The sequence below is a fragment of the Nicotiana tabacum genome, chromosome 11 (genome assembly GCF_000715075.1).
Source record: "Nicotiana tabacum cultivar K326 chromosome 11, ASM71507v2, whole genome shotgun sequence".
NCBI lineage: Eukaryota > Viridiplantae > Streptophyta > Magnoliopsida > Solanales > Solanaceae > Nicotiana > Nicotiana tabacum.
Genome location: NC_134090.1, coordinates 120,732,134 through 120,740,614, shown reverse-complemented (window position 1 = coordinate 120,740,614; position 8,481 = coordinate 120,732,134).

Below are 8,481 nucleotides of genomic sequence, written 5' to 3'. Positions count from 1 at the left end.
TAAGGCCCCTGAACAGGATGAAGTGTTGAGAAAGTTCAAAAGCCTGGAGCAATCCTTCAGGAACTTACACGGGCTGGGCAATCAAGTCAGCATGGCATACAAAGATCTGTGCCCTTTCCCAGATGTCCAACTCCCGGCAGGGTTCAAGATGCCCAAGTTTGATTTATATGAAGGGCACGGTGATTCCATGGCACATTTGCGGGGATTCTGTAGCAAAATGAGAGGGGCAGGAGGCAAGGATGAGCTTTTGATAGCTTATTTCGGCCAAAGTCTGAGCGGATCTGCACTGGAATGGTATACCAGGCAGGATTTCAGCAGGTGGTACACGTGGGATGATCTGGCACAGGCTTTTGCAGGTCATTTCCAGTACAATCTAGAGATAGTCCCTGACCGTCTCACGTTATTGAGAACTGGGAAGAAACCCGGGGAAAGTTTTCGCGAGTTCGGATTCCGCTGGAGAGAACAAGCAGCTAGAGTCGATCCTCCCATGAGAGAGGGAGAAATGGTAGACTACTTTTTGCAGACATTGGATCCAACCTACTTTGGTCACTTGGTGACAACGGTTGGAAAATCTTTCAACGAGGTGGTCAAAATAGGGGTCATGATAGAAGAAGGTTTGAGGTCGGACAAGATCTTAAACTATTCGGCACTTAAGGCCACAACCCAGGCTATTCAAAGCGTCACGGGAGGTGCGCTAAGAAGAAAGAAAGAAGAGGTTGCCACGATCGAGGCAGGCAGTTGGCCCAGGGCTGGCAGGCCACACTACAACCAACCCAGGCCTCACAGGCCAAACTATCCATACAACCCACCACAAAATTTCTATCCACCTCGAGAACCGCATTGTTCCGTACACCAAGCCCAGATATACACTCAGCCCCCGGTTCGCCCACAATGGCGCGCACCGGCTCCCCAGAACATATATGCACCACCACAAAACACTTACCCTCCACCAAGGGCATATAGAAATCCTTCAGGGGCAGGTTTCCGGGGAAATCCAGATGCCAGAAATGACAGGTTGCGGAAGCAAAGAACCTTCACCGAACTGGGAGAAACCTACACCGCTGTGTTCCACAAGCTGCGACAATTGGGTTTGGTTAGTCCCGTCCATACTCGGGAACCAAATCCCCCACCTCAGAATTTGGACCTTTCAATCAGTTGTGAATACTGTTCAGGGATGCTCGGGCACGATACCGAGAAGTGTTGGAAGTTAAGGCATGCCATACAGGATCTTATTGACACCAATAAGATCGAGGTCCAGACACCGGAGGCTCCTAACATCAACCAAAACCCGCTGCCAGCGCACCACGAAGCTCACATGATTGAGTTGGTGTGTGAGGGAGGTGAATTAAGAAAACCCTCACAAACAGTGATGATGATCCAAGCTGCCCCAAAAGAAGTCTTAACCAGGGGAGGAACAAATGTACAGTCGCAGGGAGAAGGTGTCAAGCCGGTAGTAATATGGGGGAAGAACCCGTCCGTCATAACAAGCAAACCCGAGCCAAGCAAATTGGTAATACCAGGGATCCTGCCCACACCGGCAGTCATGTTGAAAGGGGTATGTAGAGAACGGGTGACCATAAAGCCGGTGGTCCAACTGCCTATGCTTGACAGCAGGGCTGTGCCCTGGAAATATGAAAAAGCAGTGGTAACGTACCAAGGAAAACAGGTGGAAGAAGTCAGTTGTGAAGCGCAAGGTTTGACTCGATCAGGTCGATGTTTTGCTCCGGCGGAGTTAAGAAAAACCAACCCAGTGGCAACCAAGAAGCCAGTGTCAGAAGAAGAGGCTGAAGACTTCCTGAGGAAGATGAAAGTACAAGACTATTCTGTGGTTGAGCAGCTGAGAAAAACACCTGCCCAGATCTCACTATTGTCATTACTCCTCCATTCCGAGGAACATCGTCGGGCCCTGTTAAAGATATTGAACGAGGCTCATGTACCCAGTGAGATTTCTGTAAACCACCTGGAAACCATTGCTAGCAAGATTTTCGAGGTGAACAGAGTGACATTCTCAGATGATGACCTGCCGGTGGAAGGTACGGAGCATAACAAAGCTCTATACCTAGCTGTCAAATGTGAAGACTCGGTGGTAACCCGAGTATTGGTGGATAACGGCTCAAGCGCCAATATTTGTCCATTGTCCACCCTGGACCAGTTAAAGATTGACCGTGAAAGAATCCGGGAGAATAGCATCTGTGTCCGAGGGTTTGACGGAAACGGAACAGCCACTGTGGGGGATGTTGTACTTAAACTAACCATTGGCCCGGTCCTGTTTACCATGGAATTCCAGGTATTGGACGCCACGGTATCTTACAACTTGCTGTTAGGACGACCCTGGATTCACGCAGCTAAAGCGGTGCCTTCCACCCTACATCAGACAGTGAAGTTCGAGTGGGAAAGACAAGAGGTCGTGTTGCACGGTGAGGATACAACATACACCATGGGCGGAATCATTGTGCCTTTCATAGAGACCAGTGATGACAAGGGTCCTTGGGTCTACCAGATTCTCGATACAGGGTCGGCCAACAAAATCTCTGAAGGAGAAATCATCCCGCACCCTAGGGTAGCTGCCGCAACAGTCATGATGGTATCGGAGATGCTGGGTAACGGATTTGTGCCGGGAAAAGGCCTGGGAGTTGAACTTCAAGGGATAGTCCAACCTGTTTCCCTTCCTAAGAATCTGGAAACCTTCGGGTTGGGGTTCAAACCAACCGCAGCAGACAGAAAGGAGGCGCGAAGAATGAAGAAGAAGGTCTGGTTTCTGCCTAAACCAGTGCCACGCCTCTCAAGGTCTTTTGTTAAAGCAAGTGCCAAGGGGTCAGCGATCCCAAAGATTCGAGGACCTTTGATCGGTGTAAATGAAGACCTGAATCAGAGTTTTGAGAGACTATTCGCAGATGTCAGTATGGTGGAAGCTGGAGAGGGTTCCAGCAGGGCAGAGATACAATTTGTGGGGCCTGAGGCCAAGACCAACAATTGGACGATTACTCCTCTCCCTGTCCGAGGGGAGTCTTGGTAGTAGGCTTTGATTAATGTTTTGTTTGTTTGTTTGTTTGATCGGATTATCCAAGGGTGTAATCCCAATTTTACTTTCGTTTTGTAAAAGTGTGAACCCTTTTTATCCTGCAAATTTAATAAAGTTCTTTTCTTTTGTCCCATTTTAATTTCTGGTTTTGTTTTCTTTCTGAACAGTTCTCTTTTTACTGGTCCTAATGACATGGCATGCACAACGGATCTTCGACCTAGTCTAATAAATCAATCTGAATCTGACTCAATGATGCAAGAGGTCGTTTGTGATAATGAATCCGAATGTGACGAAAGGGAAGCCTTCGAAGAAATAAATCGAGAACTATGCCAATTTGAAGAGAAACCCAAGCCTAACCTAAATGACACTGAGGCTGTGAACCTAGGAAACGCTGATAACATCCAAGAGACCAAAATTAGCATCCACATTGAGCCGAATGTCAAAGCAGAATTGATCGAAACTCTCAGGGAATTCAAAGATGTTTTTGCATGGTCATATGATGATATGCCTGGATTGAGCACCGATTTAGTGGTTCATAAATTGCCCACTGACCCGGCATACCCTCCGGTCAAGCAAAAACTAAGGAAATTTAAAACAGAAATGAGTGTAAAGATCAAAGAAGAGGTGATTAAGCAATTACAATCTAAGGTCATTCGGGTCACTCGGTATCCCGAGTGGCTGGCCAATGTGGTACCAGTCCCAAAGAAGGATGGAAAAATCAGGGTGTGCGTCGACTACCGCAATCTCAACAAAGCAAGTCCCAAGGACAATTTCCCGTTACCCAACATTCATATCCTGATCGATAATTGCGCTGGGCGCGAGATCGGATCCTTTGTGGATTGCTATGCGGGTTATCATCAGATCCTAATGGACGAAGAGGATGCTGAGAAGACAGCGTTTATTACGCCATGGGGAACCTACTGCTATCGGGTAATGCCGTTCGGGTTAAAGAACGCCGGGGCAACGTACATGCGAGCAATGACTGCGGTGTTTCATGACATGATACACAAGGAAATTGAGGTGTACGTCGATGATGTGATCATCAAATCTTGGCGTCAGGAGGACCATGTAGCAGACCTAAGGAGATTTTTCCAAAGACTCCGGAGGTATGATATCAAGCTTAACCCGGCCAAATGCGCATTCGGGGTTCCATCAGGGAAGTTGCTAGGATTCATCGTCAGTCGACGGGGGATTGAGTTGGACCCATCCAAAATTGAATCCATCCGAGATTTGCCACCGCCAAGGAACAAAACAGAGGTAATGAGCTTGCTGGGTAGACTCAATTATATCAGCAGGTTCATCGCTCAACTCACAGCAACTTGTGAGCCCATATTTCGGCTACTGAGAAAGGATGCTGCAGTAGGTTGGACGGCAGAGTGCCAGGAGGCTTTCGACCAAATCAAAGGGTATCTGTCTAATCCACCCGTATTGGTCCCGCCTAAGCCCGGGAAACCCCTAATCCTTTACCTGACGGTCTTGGAAAATTCATTTGGTTGTGTACTGGGGCAACATGATGACACAGGGAGGAAGGAGCAGGCCATCTACTATCTTAGCAAGAAATTCACAGTGCATGAGGTCAAGTACACTCAACTCGAGAAAACATGTTGCGCCCTGACTTGGGTAGCTCAGAAGTTAAAGCACTACCTGTCTTCATATACTACTTATCTCATATCCCGCTTGGACCCATTGAAGTATATCTTTCAGAAACCTATGCCCACGGGGAGGTTGGCAAAATGGCAAATTCTGCTCACAGAATTTGATATCATCTACGTGACAAGGACGGCCATGAAAGCCCAGGCACTGGCAGACCATTTGGCAGAAAATCCCGTTGATGAAAAATACGAGCCCTTAAGAACGTATTTTCCTGACGAAGAGGTGATGCATACGAATGAGTTGGAATTACCCGAGGAATCAGGTTGGAAGCTTTTCTTCGATGGAGCTGCAAACGCAAAAGGGGTTGGAATAGGGGCAGTACTCATTTCTGAAACAGGACGGCATTATCCTGTTACGGCCCAACTGCGCTTCTACTGCACTAACAATATGGCCGAATATGAGGCTTGCATTCTGGGTCTGCGCTTGGCTGCTGACATGGATGTCCAAGACGTCTTGGTCTTGGGAGACTCGGACCTCTTGGTACATCAAATTCAGGGGGAATGGGAAACACGAGATCTAAAGCTCATACCATACCGACAATGCTTGCATGATCTGAGCAAGCAATTTCGATCGGTGAAGTTCAAACACATCCCGAGAGTTCACAATGAGGTTGCAGATGCCTTAGCCACCTTAGCATCAATGCTGCACCACCCTGACAAAATGTATGTTGATCCTCTGCATATCCAAGTCCGTGATCAGCACGCCTACTGCAATACCATAGAAGAAGAAGCAGATGGCGAACCCTGGTTTCATGATATCAAGGAATACCTCAGAATGGGGATATATCCAGAACATGCCTCGAGAGACCAAAAAAGAGCCCTTCGGCGTTTATCGAATAGTTTCTTCCTCAGCGGAGGAGTATTGTACAAAAGAACCCCGGATTTGGGATTGTTGAGATGCGTAGATGCCAGTCAAGCAATGACGGTCATGGAAGAGGTACATGCGGGAGTTTGCGGACCACACATGAGCGGATATGTATTGGCGAGAAAGATCCTTCGAACAGGGTGTTATTGGCTCACCATGGAACGCGACTGTATCACTTTTGTGAGGAAATGCCATCAGTGCCAGATACATGGAGATTTGATTCATTCTCCGCCAACAGAGTTACATACGATGTCAGCACCTTGGCCGTTTGTGGCCTGGGGCATGGATGTCATCGGGCCCATCGAGCCAGCAGCATCCAACGGTCACAGGTTCATTCTAGTGACCATTGATTACTTCACCAAATGGGTTGAGGCTAAAACCTTCAAGTCGGTAACCAAGAAAGCAGTGGTGGACTTTATTCACTCCCATATCATCTGCAGATTTGGGATCCCAAAAGTGATCATCACGGATAACGGTGCGAATCTTAATAGCAGCTTGATGAGAGAGGTATGCCAACAATTCAAGATTACACACCGCAATTCCACCCCATATCGTCCTAAGGCAAATGGAGCAGTCGAAGCAGCCAATAAGAATATCAAGAAGATACTGCGAAAAATGGTGGAAGGGTCCAGACAGTGGCACGAGAAATTGCCCTTTGCTTTGTTGGGCTACCGCACTACCGTCCGGACTTCCATAGGCACAACTCCTTATTTGTTGGTGTATGGGACTGAGGCCGTGATACCAGCGGAGGTCGAAATTCCGTCCCTCCGAATTGTCGCTGAAGCCGGGATTGATGATGATGAATGGGTCAAAGCTCGATTGGAACAGTTGAGCCTGATAGATGAGAAAAGATTGGCAGCAGTGTGCCATGGTCAGCTGTACCAGAAGAGAATGGCAAGAACGTATAATAAAAAGGTGCGCCCCAGGAAGTTTGAAGTAGGGCAGCAGGTATTGAAGAAGATCCTCCCACATCAGGTCGAGGCGAAAGGCAAATTCGCCCCAAATTGGCAAGGGCCTTATATTGTGACCAGAGTCTTGGCCAATGGTGCCTTGTGTTTGACAGATGTCGAAGGTGGATGTGTCGACATGGCTATCAATTCAGATGCAGTCAAGAGATATTACGCGTAATTTCTTTAAATTATGGCAATTTTGGTTTATTTGTTTGTATTTGGCATTTGTTGAATAATGAGATGACGGAGGCAATTCTTTCTCCTATCCAAACACTTTTAACCTTCGCTTTCCCCTTTGAGCCTTGAGCAAATTCTTTCAATACCCCTCTTTTGGAATCACTAATGGGAAAGATATATAAAAAAAAAAAAAAAAGAAAAGGAAAAGAAAATGGAAAGAAAGAAAAGAAAAATCAAGGAATATAAAACCGTGGGAACTACGTTTGACCTGATTCCTCAAAGAGGATACGTAGGCGCCTCACGGCTCGGTCATAGTATGCATCATAGCAAATATAGGATGCATAATGTACATAGTATGCATCATAGCAAATATAGGATGCATAATGTACATAGTATGCATCATAGCAAATATAGGATGCATAATGTACATAGTATGCATCATAGCAAATATAGGATGCATAATGTACATAGTGTGCACAATATAGCACAATGTGCGTAACGCACGTAACTCAACATAAGCATAAAAAATAAAATTCCCCAAGCAAGAAAACTGGGGCAGAGGTTATGTTTTAAGTTCCAACAAAGGTTAGATTCCAAAAGTTGTAGCACATCACCCTTCAAATTGTTTTCATTTTTGTAGCCTTTCTTCAATCCCACACCAAAACCAACGTCAACATCCAAAAGACCTCCCGATCAATGTTCGAGAGATGCCAAATCCGGAAAATAAGGCCGAGAATAATACACCAAGCCCCAGCAAAGAAGAGGATCGTAAGATTGGGAACGAATTGATAGTCAAAGGAATCTCCAGAAAAGAGGGTCGTATCTACAACACCCCGATTCCTCGAAAGAAATAAAATGAGAGAGTCTCATCGGTGAAAACCTTCGCAGGCACCGAGAGGCGATGTAAGATGAGGGATATAAAATGAGAGAGTCTTATTGGTGAAAACCTTCACAGGCACCATAAGGCGCCGGGAGATGAGAGAAAAGAGAGAGTCTCATTAGTGAAAACCCCTCGAAGGGCACTATGAGGCGACGAGACAGATCAGCGAAGCTACCACATTTGCAACAAGATGAACATCCATTTATCATCCCCAGCAAGTCAGACCGTCGGACAAATTGATTGATACAAATAGACTGGTTCGGGAATCTATGGTGCACGTCATGATCACGGGGACCAATTGTGTCCTCCAAATAAGTTCTTTGGATTGTCTCCTCCCACAAAAATATTGGTTCAGAAAGTTTTTCTTTTTTCCATATCTTTATTTCTTTTCCTAAAATGTGTCTTGAAAGGATTTTTCAAAGCTTACTACCAGAAACCAAAGGGGAATTCATCCAAATGCCGGATGATACAAACAGTCGTAAAGGCCGGTCCCAGGCAATGCAGGGATTGTGCCCGGAAATTTTGGAAGAAGTAAGCTCCAAAAGGGAGTGGTTTCGGGAGATAGAAGTGGACTCCCACGGAATATGCTTCAAGAGAAAGCAGAAAAGGGGATAAACTGAAAACCGATCCCCAGCAGGCTAGAAACCCCCCAACAGGCAACTTTGCCCGCCAACCAATTATGGGAACAAAAAGCAAGAGAAGGGGAAGAGAGAAAATTGCTCGCCAGAAAGGCACCCTCTACCACCACGATTAAAACTGACTAAAACCTTTTGTCTTTTGCAGGAAAGCAAAGGATTGACGAGAACAGCAACGCCAAGGGAGTCACCAAGACCGGGGCAGAAAATTTTCTGCCGGTTGTCGAAAATTTTCTCGGAAGAACGAGGAAGCAATTTTAATACTTTTAAGTTCTAGGTCGCCCACCAGTATAATGCGGG